Here is a 17455-nt window from a genome sequence, read left to right on the forward strand (position 1 = left end):
TTGATGCTGGGTCAGGAATCATTGGTTGTAACTCCTCGTGGATCTTCTTGTATATCAATAAAAACTATTTGAGTCTTTCCTACATGCTTGTGTATCATTGATGCTTGTTACATTTGTATGATTAGCTTAAATATGATCCTAAGCTCTTTATGAATATAGATCCATGTCTTTGTATAGTTTTCTTCCTCTGTGATCTTACAGGTACTTGGTGAAGCTGGGCAAGTAAGGGAGGAGGTAGTTGGAAGCTGTCAAAGAAGAGAGGGATTGGATCAAAGGATTAGCGCAAGACACAGGTCGGTTCTTTCTGTCCCCCTCTATCTTTAATTCATAAAGGAAATACAAAAGTAGTTTTCTCTGTTTGTTTTTAAGGCAACTGTCACACCTTAGTGTGATAGAGGAGTTCTAAATAGACACTTTTCCCGGTAACACTCATGGAAAACTAGAGAGATAAAAATATAAAGGTGCTGAGGGTAGATAATGGTGGAGACTTTTACAAGAAGGAATTTGAAGAGTTTTGTAAGAAGTGTGGTATAGCACCACATAAGTCTACTCCATGCACACCTCATCAAAATGGAGTTGCAGAAAGAATGAACAAGACGTTGATGGAAAAGGCAAGAAGCATGCTTAGTGGTGCGGGGTTAGGACAAGAATTCTCGGGAGAGGGAGTGGAGACTACATGTTACCTCATATCACTATCATCACCGTTGGAGGATAACTCTCCACAAGAGGTATTGACTCGTAAGAAACCTTCTCTTTCACATTTGAGGGTATTTCGATATGATGAATATGTACATGTTCCAAATGAGAAAATAAAAAAGTTGGATAGTAAATCTGAAATGTGCATCTTCATTGTGTATAAGGATGATTTAAAAGGTTATAAGGTTTGGAACTTAGAAACAAGGAAGGTTGTGTACAACCGATATGTGGTCTTTAGAGAGGTGAAATATTTTATTAAACATGAAGTCCTATTAAAGGAACCTAAGAAGATAGAGTTTAAGCTAAAGGAGGAAGAATTATACACTACAACAAAATATGTGACCATGGGTTATGTGGCAGAGGTTTTTTAACTCCACCAAGGGTTATTGGTTTAAAAAGAGTATCAGGGAAATATAAAGTGGGGGACAGAAATTGGATAACGCGAGACCATAGAAAAAACATAGGATAAATGGTTTTGTATGTTTTTAAGGGGAATAAGGAAATTAATAATTGGGGAAAGTAATATTTGTAATGGGGAATGGGTTTGACACTAGGAAAGGGGTTTTTAGGGAGGGGGCTGATTTTTTTAAGCGTAATTTCTAGGGGAGTGTGTGAAACCAAGGAGTAAAGGTCAGAATGAGGGGAAAAGGGTATTTATAAGTAATGAAGGGGAAAATGGGGAAATTAGAAAATAAGTATGTGGGGTGTAGTGAAATGAGGGGAAATTAGTAAAGAAGCGTGGTGAATATCCTTTCTTTCTCACAATTCTTCATGCACATCGAACATATGATTAAGCATGATAAATTTGTTTTTGACTTAGCCACCTCGTCCATTTGCAACATTTCTTCTACCTACCCTTTATTTACGCTAACATTTTCTCTAAATTTCAATCGGTGCATTTGATCTTTCTCACTCTTTATTTCATTTTATTTTGATTTAAAAACAATCTAATTCTAGCCTTATAATTTGCAATGGCTCACATTAAACTCGTGAGCTCATTTTTATTTTCTACCTAACTATTGATCTCCCAAGATATAACAGTTTGGCTAGATCTTTATTCTTTATCTATCAACATGAAATTTAAAGCATGGATGAGTCAAGATTAAACTATTTGACCATCATGGATTGTGGCATTTCTTACAAGATGCACACAATCTTATTTTGCACAATAAAGTAGAAAGTAGTGGCATTTAAATTTTCACACTTTCATGATCTATTTTTATTTATCTTTGGGGTTCATATTTTTTACTTCTTTTATCCTTCTCCTTTCTTTTTGTCCTTTGATTATTCTTTTAGGACATACCCTCTTTATATTTTTAATTTTTAATATGGAAAAGATTTTGCAAGAAGAAAAAGTATGTACAATATTACAAGACTAACCATAGCCAATTCAAAATTATGAATCCTATTATTATAGGACCCTAACATGCTCCACCATTGAATATTTTTGTTTGATATTTATCACCACTCAACCCTTATTTTTCTTTTACTATGTTGTCTGAAACGCTTCATATTATTCTTTCAAACAAAAGTGATGCAAATTTTAAAAATGCATAGATTTTCCCTTTGATTTTGGATCTTGATCTTGAATTATTATATCTCTATAATATTTGCCTTCCAACATACAAAATTTTATCCTATGGTATCGTGCTTCCAACAACACTAGTTACATCGAGATTATATTCTTCAAGTCAATGTTACACCAATTCTCCAAAGATGACCTCCTTATGGACTCGTGGAATAGACCGAACTTCTATGGACTACCAAAAGACACTCTTTCAACATTTGGCAACTAAAACAGTACCCACGAAACTAGATTCTCTCAAATTTCGACCAAATTTTACAAAATTCAATTTTAATGTATCAAAAGAGAGTTATGATGATCTTCAACGAGACACTTTTTTGAGATAGAATTTTCGAGCATATAAAATCATCTCTCATAGTATAGCTAACAAAGTTCTCAATTTTTTATACAATGTTCACCAAGATTTCATGTCCGATACATTCTAATTTTGTTTGTCTCAGTATTTTTCTTACTATCTAAAGATATTTATGCAAAAAGAAACAAGGCTAGAAATCTAATGGTGTATTGAACCCTCCAAACTACCAATCCATGGCAATTCTTCAAAGAAAACCAAACAAGAATAAACATGTTAGATCTAAGACTTTGTGATCCATAATGTTGAAATATGTCTTCTGGATTAATCACATTATTAGGATTTGGTCGAAATTTCTAACCAACTAATGTGGTTCATCCTCGGAACAAGGTGGAAATCAATTGATCTGTTGAAATAAATAGCATGGATGCATCATTGGCCAGAGTTAGTCGTTAAAAAATTAGCTATTAAGGTAAGAAAAATATTATTTAAAATTTTGTTAAAAATTAGGTGTTATGAATAACTAAATCTAGAATATTGTATTTTAATCAATTTAATAATTATGTATATAATATGTTAAAATATTAAGAGTTTAGTTAAGAACTAGCTCTTATGAATAACTAAATCTAGAAAATTCTATTTCAATGAATTTAATAATTATTTATATAATATTAAAATATTAAAATATTAAGAGTTTAGTTAAGAACTAGGTGTTAGGAATAACTAAATCTAGAAAATTCTATTTCAATGAATTTAATAATTATTTATATAATATTATTTGTTATCGGAGGGCCTATTCTATTAAATAGCTCGGTAGACTTAAAAAATAATAATATAAAACGAATAAATAAAGCATCTTATTGTAACCAAACAAGGGAGAATATATTTTAACTAAATAAATAAAAATAAACATTTTAAAAATAGATGAAAAAAATTAATAAATAAAATAATAATAATAATAAAATATATATATATATATATATATATATATATATATATATATATATATATATATATATATATATATATATATATATATATATATATATATATATATATATATATATATATATATATATATATATATATATTTCCTCAGGAGAAATATCATAATTTTAATTAACAGAGAAAATAACATGTTGTAAATGCCACAAGCATATGCATAAGAAGTGATCATGGTCAACTGTGGACTATTTGTAAAGTCGGTTCACTGATTCATTGCGCTCCCTGTAGATATGAGTACATGAAACAAGATCAAATTGTGTTTTTAGAAATAAAACATCATCTAATATGGTGCTGAGTGTATATGCATGGCATGTTGATATGCAGTTGAACGAGTTAATAAAAATCTTGGAATCCCCATAAATTTGTAATTGTCTATAATTTTTGTAAATAAAAAAATATAAGAGATGACAGATTGTAAGGAGCTCCACGAAATTATTTGTTCCATCCCCCAACCCCAAACAAATGTGAAAATAGTGTGTTTTAGTCAAATGAAGGATAATTCTGCCACCATAACTGTATTCTTGTGCTGCTCCATTGAAATAGGCCGAATGGTGCACCTTCTCAATAACTTTTGGAGTAATGTTCCAAGTCCGGACAACTTGTTCATTGACCAGGATTTCCAAATAGCTATTACAAATCTTGGGGATTATCTGTGTCGAGACAATGTTTTCCCCTGAAAGATATTGTTGTTCTAGGACATCCAAATGTACGAGCATAATATTAAAGGTAGGTTTCGGACTCTTGGGTTAGTTTCTGCTGCCCACCACGTGTTCCAGGCAGTTGGTATATCAACGCCAGTCCATGTAAGAGGTAAGTTTAGTGTGTGTAAGACCTACGCCCATACCTGTTGAGTAGTGGGGCATGAGAGGAAGAGATGTTGATTTGATTCCTCCTCTGCTTGACATAAAACACACCGTGTAGGCCCCAAATACGATCATTTCCTAAGATTAGATCCATTCGGGGTTTTATCCATAATGATGTTCCACATTAGTAAGCAAATGTGTGGTGGACCTTTTATCTTCTAGATATTACTCCACCAGCTTTTCAGAGATTTGGGCTTGTGGGTAGCATGGATGATAGGATATCCATCCTTTGGTGTATAGTTTACTTTCTGTGCAAATCCTGAGATCTTGTCGTCATCCTCATCCTTTAATCTCACATGGGAGTCAATTAATGTTTGCATGTAAGTCCTCCACTCCATGTGACATTGAGCTGGTATATCCAAGGCCTCCCCAGATGACCACACTTGCTAATATATAGTTGTATTGTGAGGATCTCCGAGTTGTGCTATGTTGACCACTCTGTTTTGGTTGAGGAAGGTAATCAGGTTAGGTGGGATATGGTAGGAGTTTCTGGAGCCGATGAATGGATCGATTCCATTGCGGACAAACCCACATTACCGATCCTCCATGTGGAACCCCTTCTTATGGGAGGAAGGGTATTTATTACATCCCTCAAGCTCACTGATATACCCTTCCTATTCTAGGTATGTAGCCTTAACCAATCTAAAACAAAGCTTGCCAAGATGTATTTGTAGGTAACCACCTCTAACCAAAGGCTCTTTTTCTTCAAGAGCAACCAACCTAGTTTTGCTGCAAGTGCTTGTACAAATGTAGAGAGGGTTTTTCGGGCCCAACCTCCCCATTTTTTGGGAGTAGAAATTCTACTCCATTTGACCCATGCATAGGGTTTTCCTTCCATGTGGCCCTTCCATAAGAAATTAAAACATACTCGTTGAATCCATTGTAGTATGCCTTGGGGGATCCAAGCGAGGGACATCCAAAAGACTGGTGTGGCTTCTAGAACTGATTTAATGAGCAGTAGTCTACTCACTGTCGAGAGTATATGACGACTCCAAATGTTTAATATTGTTTCCACCTTGGCAATCAACCATGTCATGTCTGCAATTTTGTATCCATATTCTTTTATCATAGATCCCAAGTACTTCAAACCTTCATCCAATGACACGTTTTGAAACGAGAAATTTTGTATTGTAATGTGGGTTTCCTGTTGAGTACACACAGAGAATGATATAGTAGATTTGGCCCCATTTATTTCCATATTTGTTGCAACACTAAATAGTTTAAGCACTTCAGAGAGTGTGATGTTGTCCTGTATTCCCCCATCTAGGAAAATGTGAATGTCATCAAGAAAGACCAGACGAGATAGTGTGCATTGATTCGTCATCTTGAGACCCATGAGTTGCATTGCTCATTTCTTTGACGCAATCAACCATGTTATGCCTTCCATGACCAAGAGAAATAGCAGAGGGATAGTGGGCACCCTTGCTTAATTCTACACTCCACCCAGAAAGAGTGGGAGGTTTATTCATTGATTAAGATTGCGAACGATACGGAGGTGATGCAACACATAATCCATCTGATATAGAATAGTGGGAACCCGATATGGGTAAATATCATCCTTAGGTATAACCAGCTCACCATGTCAAAGTCCTTTGAGAGGTTAATTTTTAGCAACACCAATTTGAGTTTCTTCAGTTTGATGGAGTGAAGGGCCTCTTGTGTCGTGCCTATGGCCTCATGGATTTGTTGGTTTTGTAGAAAGGAAAACTGTTCTGGAGAGATGTGGCCCGACAAGATCGGTTTAATGTGGTTTACAATAATATTCGCAATAATTTTATAAAGGAGATTACAATGGGATATAGGTCTTAAATGATTGAAAGATATCGGCAAGTCCACCTTGGGGATGAGGGCTATGTAGGTGGAATTGATAGGTTCAAACCTTCAACCCAATAAACGGCTTTATTTGACCACACAAAGTAAGTATGGTACAATGATGTCCATATTAACTTCAATGATCTGCTGTTGTTAGAGAAAAGAGGTATGGTTGAAGGTATTCCTATTTTAAATCCCTCTCATATTGATTGTGATGCATGTTCACTAGAAAAGTTGCACAGAGATGAATTTCCTATGAATGCTGATAGAAGGAGGAGAGATATACTCAAGATGGTACACAGAGATTTATGCGGGCCTATGCAGACAAGATTGTTAGGCGGTGCATGCTATTTTTTACTATTTATTAATGAATGTACTAGATTTACTTTAGTGTATTTCCTGAGTAAGAAGAGCCAAACTATTGAATACTTCAAGGAGTTCAGAAGTTTGGTTGAAAAGCGCACAAGTAAAAGCATTAGGATCCTATGCTCGGATCAAGGGGGAGAGTACAAGAAAGCTTGTGTCCTCAAATACTGCAAAGATAATGGGATACATGAACAGTTTACAGTACCCCACACTTCTCAATAGAAAGGGGTTGCAGAGAGGAAGAACAAAATCCTTATGGAGTGTGCTCATAGTATGTTGAAATGTAAGGATCTTTCTAATGGGTTTTGGGCTAAAACGATTAATACTCTAGTATATCTAAAGAATAGGAGTCCAACAAGAAGTTTATATTTCAAAACTCCTTTTGAAGCTTTTTTTGGTTATAGGCCCACAGTTAAGCATTTGAGAGTTTTTGGTAGCAAAGCCTTTACCCAGGTCCCAAAGGAAGATAAAAAGAAACTCAATTCAAAGACCATCAAATGCATTTTTGTTGGGTATTGTACATAATTTAACGCTTAGAAATTGTTTAATGCCTCTACTCATAAAGCTTTTGTGAGTAGAGATGTAGTGTTTCATGAGCAGGTTAGTGATCGAAGCCATGAGAGTGCTAATGAACAATGACACGTGCCCTTGTTGATGGAAGAAGGAAGTGATGAATCAGGTGACAATAATGAGCAGCAGTAGTAGTAGGAAGGGAAAGAAGATGATGTAGTTATCAAGACAAGTCTAGAAAATGATGATGAGACGAGGCTTGAAGCTACCCTACCACTGAGAGGTTGAGGTAAGAAGGTTTAGTTTCTAGTAAGATATAGGAAAAATGCTTTGATAACTAGTATGATGAATGCTTTTTAACCCTCAATTTATAAAAAAATAAGTAAATATAGTGAATGGAGGGCTGCTAGAGAAGAGGAATATGAATCAATCATCAAAACAAGAACTTGTGATTTAGTTAAATTACCTAAAGGCAAATGACCCATTTAATGCAAATGGCTATATAAGACTAAATTTGAAGTATATGGGAGCATAGATAAGTATAAAGCTATGCTTGTTGCAAAGGAGTATTCGTAGCAAGAAGGCATAGATTATGATGAAACATTTTCCCCTGTAGCTAAATTAAACACAATCAGAATGATAATTGCTTTAGCTACCAAACACCATTGGATGATTCACGAGCTAGATGTTAAATTTGCATTTTTATATGGGGACTTAAAAGAAGAAGTCTACTTAGTGAAACTTGAGGAGTTTGTCAAACAGGGTGAAGAGCATTTTGACTGCATGTTAAAGAAAGCGTTGTATGGACTAGAACAGGAACCGAATTCATGGTATGACAAAATTTATTCATTTTTCCTACATAATGGTTGTAAAAGGAGAAAAAATTACCCTAATCTTTATACCGTGTTTGATAAAGAGGGAAGTATTGTTTTAATTTCTTTATATGTAGATGATCTAATCATTACAAGGAATGTTTATAATCTCATTAAAGAACTCAAGGCGGAGATGTCACAAGTATTTGAGATGGAACCCCGTGGAGAGCTACATTATTGTTTGGGTGTGGAAGTCCTAAGTGATTCTTGACAAACTTTTATGTCACAGAGTAAGTATGTGAGGAACTTAGTGGAAAAGTTTAGAATGGATCAGTGCAAAGCTACAGTAATACCTTTAAAGCAAAATTTAAAACTTCAGAATGAAGATGGATCTAAGGAGGCAGATGCAACTTTGTATAGACAACTCATTAGGAGTCTAATCTACTTGACTACATGTAGGCCTCATTTGGCTTATGCAATGAGTGCATTGAGCCAATTTACGTGAAAGCCCATTGAGAGTCATTGGGTTGCGGAAAAAGGTGTTTTAAGGTATCTGGAGGGAACCTTAGATTTTGGTATTTAGCATTGTCTCTCGGGTCATTACATGGACCACAAAAAATGAGAACACCATATCCATGTCTTTTGTCGAAGCTAAATATCAAGCCATGTGTGCAACAAGATGTGAAGGTGTTTGGTTGAGGAGACTTCTCCTTGATGTTGGATAAGAACAGAAGGTTTCCGCAGTGATCAAATGGGACAACTAGAGCTCCATCAAACTTGAAAATAATCGAGTATTTCATAAGAATGCAAAGCATATCCATACACAATTTTGTTTTTTAACGGAGAAAGTTGAGTGAAGAGAAATCCATATTGAGTATTGTAATAGTTGTGACAATGCTCGTGATATTTTTACCAAAACTCTTGATAGAATCAAGTTTGATTTGTTTAGCGAAGTGTTAACCATATCCATGAATCCATTTCTCCAAAGATTAATGAAGAAACGTAGTAATGGAGTGACCGTTCAAACAAAACCTTAAGGAGTTTGTTCATTTTTTCTTCCGTGTTGTTTTAACTTCCCTAAATGTGTGTTTCATGAATATATTTCTCATTTGATGAATTGTTAGACTGAGGTGTGCAAAGGAATTGTTAGTCTTACACGTGGTGTTCCACAGGTGTCAAGTTTCTTAATAAATTTGATTCGCGTATTTTTTTACAAACATAACCTTCAACTAATTGGTTTTAGATTAACATTGAAATGGACAATGCTATCATTTCTTATATTAATGTATTTTCCAAATCATTTTTCTTTAAAATTGGATAAATTTTCCAAATAACTATGTTTTTCTATCATCTAGTTTCTTGCCATTAATCTAAGTTAGTCAATTATGTTTCCATTACCCACTCAATTGGTCTTTCCATCACATTTACCAATTAAATTGCATTAATACATTGAATTTTTTTTTAATCTAATTTTATGTAATGCACTGTTAATTCTTTTAATCTCATTTTATGTACTGCACACAACACAATATTTAGCCAAATGGTAACATTCAAATCAAATTCAATTTTTGTGGTGGTGTAGGCAGCATGATAAGTGTGGTAAAATTATAAATAAAATTATACAAATTGGAGTACAATCTTGTGGTGGAGCAACTAGAATGGTAAGTGTGGTAAAATTATAAATATAATTATAGAAATTGAAGGACAATTTTGTGGTGGAGGGAAGAGCAAGGTAAGTATGGTAAAATTTACTAGGGTGTCAATGAGGTTTGAAATATTGGTTGTGAGTTGAAGTAACTTAGGACTTTAAGCATTTCTAAGTTTGTTTTCTTCATATTTGGTGACCACTTCATCCCTCTTCTCATTTGTTTATGGGTTCATTTTGCACAATTGATAATTTGATTTTGATTTACAAACTAGTTTTCTATACCAATTTTCTATACCTTACATTATAAGAGATTGGACCTCCGGAAAATTTAGTTATGGTAAAATGCACTCCAAGAATAAGATCAATTTTCACTTTTTATTAGAAGAGACCTGCAATAATGAAAAGATCTACACCACAAATTCAACAAATTACCTTAATGAAATTCTAGAGAATTTGTCGATATGTAGTGACCATGTAGAGATGTCATGGTGAATTTCCTTTGAATATGATGAAGTATGCGGGAATCTTACTACTGTACAACTAATTAATGTGGTTGTGATGTTGTGTCATGGATTGCAGATATTGTACAACAAAGTAGGGCTATTTATGAGGTATCTACCATCAATGTTTTTTTGAAACAACATATGGCCATCTCGATATAACAAACTAATGGGCAACATGATTTGATCTTGTGATGGAATTTTAATCTATGAGCTGATCTTTCAAGTGAGTTACATACACTTAAACATTATAATAATTTAAAAAAATGGAAACAATCTAGAAACATGTGTACAACTAATAAGTAAAAAACTGATCACTAAGGAATGGGTACCAAAATGTTCACCACTTTTAGATGGGTAACTAATTTAATTATTAATATATGAACTGATATTTCCAGCCAATTGCACACCCTTAACACAACATACATGAGAATGAAAATCCTACACAAACAATAATAAACTGGAAACTAAAAAGATCTATATGAGTACATCTGATAACCAAAAATATATTTTAGTAGCAGAATACAACAATACTATGAAAATATGGCAGAGATCCCAATCTTTCCCGCAAGCAGAGGAAAGTTTATTGCAGAGATCTCAATCCTGCAAGATTATCCAAAAAAATATCACACCAGCACTTTAGATAGTTACAAGGAAGTGTGATGGTGCCATAGATGTTGGTTGGGTGAGATTCTCCCATGTCCATCATTGTTTATAACTTTTAATAAATATTCTACCCACCTAGCTTCCACCCAGCCACAATTCATATATCCCAAAGAAATAACACTACAAGATTCTTAATCTCATATCTTGCATACCACATATTCCATTCTATGTTTGTATTTTCCCACCATTTAATCTCCATTAAAAATAATGAGATATAACATAATACTCTCACCACAAAAGCAACATATCTTTCATATCACATATTCCATTTTGTGCTTGCATTTTCCTAACATCTAATCTCCATTAAGAAAATGAGATATGACATAATCCTCTCACCACAAAAGCAACATATTTTGCATATCACATATTCCATTCTATGTTTGTATTTTCCCAGCATTTAATCTCCATTAAAAAATAAGATACAACATAATCCTCTCACCACAAAAGAAACATATCTTTCTTACCAAATATTCCATTCTATGCTTGTATTTTCCGAGAATTTAATCTCCATTAAAAAAATGAGCTATAACATAATCCTCTCACCACAAAAGAAGAAAACTAAAAAACAATTTAAACCAAATATCATATCACATAATCCATTGTATGTTTGTACTTTCTGGGCATATAATCCTCATTAAAAAAAGTGAGATATCACATAATCCTCTCACCACACGAGTATTCCAACCTAGCATCTTAATTCCAACCAATAATCACTTAATATCATCTATATCTTCATAAGTGTTTAGGAATTAATATCAGCTATATGTTTAGAAGTGTTTAGGAATGATATGTAGAACAAAGAAAATAAACACAAAATGTAACTAAAAACAATTCCATTGAATTGGTTAATTTTAAGGAGAATAATACATTGAAACCTTAGGAAAATGGACGATTCTAGGTAACTCGATCCATCCATAATCTTCATCACTTAGTTAAAACTGATTTAGAATTGAATATTGAGTGGCAAAAAATATTTCTTATCCATCTCACTAACAACCCCCAGCTAGACAAATTGGATAACTTTAAGGAGAACAAGACCTTAGAAACCTTAGGAAAATTGACAATTCCAAGTAACTCATTTCATCCATAATCTTCATCGCTTAGTCAAAACTGATTTAGAATTAAATTTTGAGTGGGAAAAAATATTTCTTATCCCTCTCACTGACGACCCCCACCCATATCTAACACCAGATAAAGAAGAGAACCACCCCAAATGTTGTACTCATTGGATATCTTTTCATCATTCATTTGTCATCCTACATAGATGAGCCCGCAATGGGCATCAAAACAAAAAAATTTACTATTAAAAAAAATCAATGCTTCAATACAGATAAGAAATGTATTTATGTAAATTATTCAACATTTCAATATTTTATCGTGCCCAAAGTATCTCTTTTGAATTTAATAAAAAATGCAAAATTACATCTATTATAAATGACTTTACAGGTAAACAATTTTTTTAGTTTTATAATCTCACAACATATATACTATAATCATGTTGACTAGCAAATTTCAAATTCAAAAAAGATTCTCAGCTTAGAATTCAATCTACTATGTAGACTACTAAAAGCAGATACAACTTACAACACAAGTTGTTATCAAACCTCCCAAGAGAACTAGAAGGATCAAGTGTTAGAGAGAAAAATATGCGAACAGAAACATGAAACACTAATGACCTTCCCAAAAAAAGGACCAAAAATTGCACCTATTGCATAAGTATTTCCTCCCTAATGGCTTAACAGATAAAATTGAAAGATATTCTTTACATTATAGAATCATGAAACATACCAGCCACTTAAAAACCCAAATAAATACATAATTTTGAAGAAAAACCTAGAAGCTACTTAAAAACCAAAATAAATACAAAAATTTGAAAAAAATCCTAAAAGTTGGTGATAATGCAAATGTGGTTAGAGCCTAAAAAACTCAGTGCTGCAGCATTGAATTGAACTCTGTGGTCTAGACTCTAAGAACACACATATGCTTAACTTACAATAATATAGAGTCACTTGCACAATCAAATCATCCTATAAAATAACTAAATTATATTATAGAAGACACCCAAATAGATGAAATCATACTATAAAAGCACTAAATAATATTATAAAAGGCACACAAATATACTTGCACATGGATCTAGGAGTATTGCATACCTTTGTTGTATAAGTGGTATTTCTTCCTTTTCCTCAACTCGCTGCTTAATTTGGTCAAATTGTATCGTTGGGTTAAATATCTATCTCGACCTCCTTCCGTGTAAGGTTTTTGACCTTGATGGAAACGCTTCCCCTTAACCGCAAAAGAAATTGAAGGGTTGAGTGGTTTTCCATATTATAATCTGCGAGAGTGAGCCCATCTTCTAGTTGCTTTCCAATAAATATTAGTCGATGCACATGTGGAGGAATACCCTCCTTACACTGTCACAACAACCAAATAACACACCTAGTTAGAGCCCAAGTGCAATTGCATTTTACAACAGAAAGAAAACACTTTGTATAGACAGTGCTTAAAATTCAAATACTACTCAAAACCTTAAAACTCATCAATAGCTTAAACGACTATCTACAAGTATGATACACCATAGATATTACAAAAATCCACAATGATTTAAAAGGATGTCAATGACTACTTTACATATGCTTCAAAATTTGCAAAGATTCAAAAGGCTATGGGCAAGAACTATACAAGGAGTAAAAATCCACAATGATTTTAACAAGTATTAGTAAGTAACAATACCAAATAATCAAATTTTGGTATGCCTGACAAGTTTGGGAATAACAATGAGAAATTATAAGTTTCTCACAACATGATAAGGTTCCAAGCCTTATAGATTTTCAGCCATATTTAGTAGACTCATCAGATTCATCGGACTATCCAGTAGCAGATACGACAATATAGATCCATCTTTCACCCACAACCTGCAGAAGAAGCTTCAGATCAGAATTGTAGCAGCTGAACATGCACGATTCATCCACTTTTGTAGGTAAGTAAGGTATGATGTTTTCTAACCTTTAATCTTGAAATTATTTTTAGATGCTAAAATGATGATATTTGGAAAATATTCCACTATTTCACTATTCCCTTTCTCATTAAAAATTGCCAAAAACCATCAGTTGGGGAGGGGGCAATTTCACACTTCATTTTTCTTCCTCATTCATATTACATCTTAACCCACATAGTTTTTCCACAATAAAACTACTACAAAATGATGAGCATATTAAATGACTTCTTGAAATGATTGATCTCAACAAATTAAATAATGATTGTAACACAAGAACCAATCATTAAAAGATGCAAATGCTTTGCAAACAAATAAAAGTTATCCAAAGATGTGCAAAGTTAAAAGGAATTCCATGATTGAAAGATGTTTGTTACACAAGAACCAAACATCTTGTAAAAGGAAGCTCATCTAATAAATAAATCAAATAAGTCAGTGTAGTAGCTTTCATGAGGACATGCAAGAGCTCCAGTTGGGGAGTATGTTGGGGTTTCAAAATGTCATGCAAATACCACTCATTACAATACATTTTTCACCTATGCTTCCATTATATCACTCAATATTCACCACCTTGTCACTCCATTTTCCCTATTATTCACCATTAATGGGTCTCATTTATATTTTCCAAATATAATTTATTTTTAAGAATTTTTGAGAGAAATTCTTGATTAAACATTAGAAAATAATATATTTTACTTTATATATGGAAAGTGGGTTGTTTTTGTGACATGTGTAGGTGCCAAGGAAGCTTCCAAGACACCTTTAGGTGGCCTTGAAGGATCAAATTCGAATTTGAAGAGATAAACCTCATGGAGAAGATTATGATCTCATGGAGAAGATCAAGGACAAAAGGGGGTTATGTGCTTAGATGGTTGAGAGATTTATGGAACTAAATGATAGATTAGTGGATGATCATTATGACTTTTTTACTCATCCCATTGTATAAATAGGAGTACAATATCCTCCATTTGTAATCTTAGAATGTTTAAGTTTTGTAATCTTGAAGTTTTTGTAATCTTAGAATTTTGGAGTATGTAATCTTAGAAGCTTATAGTTTTAATCCTAGACTTGGTTTCTAATGGAGATTTTGGAATAAAGTATCATACTTCAATTTTTCTTCTACATTTGAGTCTCCATTGAAGTAGCGTGCTTGTGGAGTTATGGAGGGCCCCCATGGCCTCACTTGCATGCTTATTTGCTTATTTTAGGTATAATTTGTTTTATGTTTTTTTTGTTTGATTTTAGCTTTCAAATTCTATTAAATGTTCTAATATTGGAAGGATCTTATTTGAAAGTGTTTTGTAAAAGAACCATAAGATCTCATACAATGATTAGATCTAGGTTTACTTCATTTCAGCTTTTAAGTTCTTATTAGATTATCTAATTTTTGGAAGAGATCTTGTAGAATATGTTCTTGTAAGAGAATCATAGATCTCAAAGAATTGTTAGATCTAGGTTTGATTAGTTATTGAAAGAGATCTTAATGAATATGTTCTTGTAAGGGGACTTTAAGATCTTGGACAAATTAGGAATATTTCTAGATCTATATATTTTAGATAAGAAATTCTAAGTTTACCTTCCTGGATTGACATTAAATTAAGCTCTAATTGACACCATCAATTGGAACCAAACATTTTTGCGCCATTGTCGGGGAAGTGAAACTAGAAGGATTTAGTAATTATTTTATGCATTTGTTTTTAATAGGCTAATTTGTGCACTTGGTGACAACAGGTTCATAAAGGAGTTCAAGGTTTGGAGAATTTTTTTCGTTTTTGTACATAGTTAATTTAAATTCAGTTTTTATTTTAAATCCCCCCATTTCTCACTAATCCATATACGGATGATGAATTTGACAATGTTGAACAGGTACTTCTTGGAGAGCAAGGACAATAACCTTGAGCCAACTCTAAGACAGGATTCTCACATACTTGCAAAACATAATGTAAAATTTTTAAATCTTGATGTGAGCATGTTCGAATTTTTAGTCCTTAGATGGCTTCATTGTAAGCATTCTTTTACTTAGAAAATAAAACATCTTTTAAATTAATGTAGAATAGATTAGAAAAATAAAAATGAGATCTCATTAGAAGTCATTAGAAATCATTATCATTAGAAATTTTTAGTCTTGTTTTCAAAAAATAAATCATCATGAATAAATTCAGTGGCACATCTTTGCATCTCTATGTCTTATTTCTGTATCACGGGTGATCCAAGAGCTTTATTATCGGAAAGCCTTGTCTTCCGAGAGTCTAAACGCCCCCGTGACATTGAAGAGTGTAGATAATGCAAGGTTTTGTTGCAGATCTTAATAGTGTTTTATCCATCCATGCTAACCTGCATAAATAAAAATAAATCAAGACATTGGTATGCTCTCTTCCTGTGCTTCCTCCGATCAGGAAGATCAGAAAATCTATTAGTTTATTCCAATAAAAATACTTTTGCTGGAAAATTGATCTGCATGAGCGAAAAATCATCTTAAAAAAATTTAGATAAAATTTAGTTTTTAATTTTAAATTTTAGTTTAAAAATAATAATAATAATAATAAAAATAAAATTCCCACATAATAATATGTATATCATATATATATTATTATTTTAAAAAAATTGAAAACTAACATTTTTTTTGTCCCATGTATTGTTAGCAAAGAAATCGTAGTTGGATAAGATGACTTTGTAAGTCTCCTCGGTTATAATTCCATGACTCCATGCGTAGTCCATGCTACCTTTCCAATCATAGTCGGTATGCATCTCTCGGTTGTCCACCATGAAACCTTTAAGGTTGATATGGTTTTTCTGAGCAAGAGATTTGTTGTTGAAATCATAAATGACCTCTACAGGTTGTGGTACGTAATTCCCTCCATAGCTCTCTCCCGCTATGTAAAAATCGTGTTGTTTGTATTCGAGAAACCTTGTAAACCAATTTTGCAGAAAAGAAAATGTGTCCGAAGTAGTAAGGTTGTTGCCAAGTATGTTGTAAACTGATGATGTGTTAGAATAAGAAAACCCTACTCCAATAGGTGATTCCGGAATCAATGAGTTGGCCTCATTGTTCCATGCATATTCATTGAAGGAAAGCGTAGCACCGGGAGGGTCCACAAGGAAAGGTCCTATTTCCTGTGTTGCTCCATATCCAACATAAGAACATCCAGGATCCCCATTGAGCCATAGGACCAGTGGCTTGTTCTCCTTTTGAGAAGAAGCTTCATAGAACCAATAAAAGAGAACCCTTCCACCCTTTTCATCCACAATCACATGGCCAACATAATGGTTGAATCCAACTTTCGGCTGCCCAGGTAGTTGGGTCACCTTATCCAATTCGCTTGCTTGATTAACTGTCAGATTTGAGATGGCTTCGCCTTGATTGGCACACAAACAGCTTAGAACAAACCCTAGAATTATCCAACAAAATTTTCTACAGGCCATTTTCACAAGTCTGTATCAATCAGCTTCAAAATCCTCCTGTAGTTCAGATTATTGCATGGTAGAACTAACAGGCTACGATCTCTTCAAGAGACTGAAGGAAATCAAGGGTTTGAAGGAGATACCTGTAATTATAATGTCATCAAACACATGTGTCACCAATGAATACGCAGAGCTCTAGTCACAACTCCGCCTCACTAAATTGCCTCCTCTATATTCAATTTAGTGGTAAAAAAATTGGATTTGACTTGTCTTGGAGAGATTTGGCATTTGCATTATCTTCTC

At 33.4% G+C, this 17455-nt stretch overlaps 1 pseudogene; it reads right to left on the reverse strand.

Annotated features, from left to right (window-relative positions):
* Window positions 1-16345: 16345 nt before the first annotated feature.
* LOC149181567 (serine carboxypeptidase-like 31 pseudogene) lies at window positions 16346-17173 on the reverse strand (annotated as a pseudogene).
* Window positions 17174-17455: the final 282 nt, after the last annotated feature.

The sequence above is a fragment of the Pinus tabuliformis genome, chromosome 3_2 (genome assembly GCF_031772625.1).
Source record: "Pinus tabuliformis cultivar Carrire ecotype Pingquan chromosome 3_2, CPIR1, whole genome shotgun sequence".
In the NCBI taxonomy this organism is placed as follows: Eukaryota; Viridiplantae; Streptophyta; class Pinopsida; order Pinales; family Pinaceae; genus Pinus; species Pinus tabuliformis.